This window comes from Neophocaena asiaeorientalis, unplaced genomic scaffold (genome assembly GCF_003031525.2).
Source record: "Neophocaena asiaeorientalis asiaeorientalis breed wild unplaced genomic scaffold, Neophocaena_asiaeorientalis_V1.1 scaffold917, whole genome shotgun sequence".
NCBI lineage: Eukaryota > Metazoa > Chordata > Mammalia > Artiodactyla > Phocoenidae > Neophocaena > Neophocaena asiaeorientalis.
The window spans coordinates 33,222-34,732 of NW_020173505.1; the positions used below are offsets into that span (position 1 = coordinate 33,222).

Consider the following 1,511-nt stretch of genomic DNA (forward strand, 5'->3'; position numbering starts at 1 on the left):
TTGTAAATGTTAACAAAAGAAACAATCAAGGAGTTGAGATAGAGTTATAGGAGGCAAGGATGAAGGAAATTATTCCTGATAAGAAGGTGAGAGTTATCTCTGCAGTGACTCCAGTGATTATATCAAAAAAATATCAGATTTGACCAAAAAATGAGGAGATTCTACAAACAACTCTCTTTTCTGAGAATAAGCAACACTGTTTCTTGGTGTGCATGAAGATAACCCAGAGAGTTAAGGAAGTCACTAAGAAGAGTGTGCTGGGGATGCTCTAGGAAAAGAATGAATGCTGAGGCGATTTACAGTCCAAAGGGTTTTGATTTGCCAAGAAGTAAATGAACCTCATGGATCAGAACAACAACCTCCCACATTATGCTCAGGGCCTGGCCTTCCCTCAAGGTACCATGACTCCTAGAATCCCTGTCTTTAGTCTAATGATTCTTTATGGCACAGGACTGACTCCACAGCCTATTCAGAACACCAATAGTCTGTCTTTATTGGAAGAGCAGCGAAGACAGCAGCAGCAACAGCAGCAGCAGCAGCAGCAGGTGGCAGTGGCAGCCATTCAGTAGTCGACGTCCCAGCAGGCAACCCAGGGAGCCTCGGGCCAGACACCACAGCTTTTCCACTCACAAACTCTTAATGACCGCACCCTTGCCGGGCACCACTCCCCTGTATCCCTCCCCCATGACCCCCATTACCTACCCCTGCCACGCCAGCCTCAGAGAGCTCTGGGATTGTGCCGCAGCTGCAAAATATTGTATCCACAGTGAATCTTGGTTGTAAACTTGACCTAAAGACCACTGTACTTCGTTCAGGGAATGCTGAATATAATCCCAAGCGGTTTGCTGCTGTAATTATGAGAATAAGAGAGCCCCGGGCCACTGCACTGATATTCAGTTCTGGGAAGATGGTGTGCACAGGAGCCAAGAGGGAAGAACAGTCCAGACTAGCAGCAAGAAAATATGCCAGGGTTGTACAGAAGTTGGGTGTTCTAGCTAAGTTCTTGGACTTCAAGATTCAGGACATGGTGGGGAGCAGTGATGTGAAATTCCCTATAAGGTTAGAAGGCTTTGTGCTTACCCACCAACAGTTCAGTAGTTATGAGCCAGAGTTATTTCCTGGTTTAATCTACAGAATGATCAAACCGAGAATTGTTCTCCTTATTTTTGTTTCTGGACAAGTTATATTAACAGGTGCTAAAGTCAGAGCAGAAATTTATGAAGCTTTTGAGAACATCTACCCTATTCTAAAGGGTTTCAGGAAGACAACGTAATGGCTGTCATCTATTCCTGCCTCCCCCATCCACTTGTTTTTTAATTTTTTAAAACGTATTTATTGGAGTATAATTGCTTTACAATAATGTGTTAGTTTCTGCTGTTTTTTTTTTTTTAACAAATCAGTTTTTGTACATTTAGTGGTGTTGTGGACGGCCCCATGTGATGAGAGGATGGATGTTCGGTTGTAGGTTGCAGCATGAAGTGAAGCTCTCCTGCATGTGTACCCCATAAGAA

At 43.7% G+C, this 1,511-nt stretch overlaps 1 pseudogene; it reads left to right on the forward strand.

Annotated features, from left to right (window-relative positions):
• Window positions 1-341: 341 nt before the first annotated feature.
• LOC112401403 (TATA-box-binding protein pseudogene) lies at window positions 342-1,274 on the forward strand (annotated as a pseudogene).
• The last annotated feature ends 237 nt before the right edge of the window (window positions 1,275-1,511 follow it).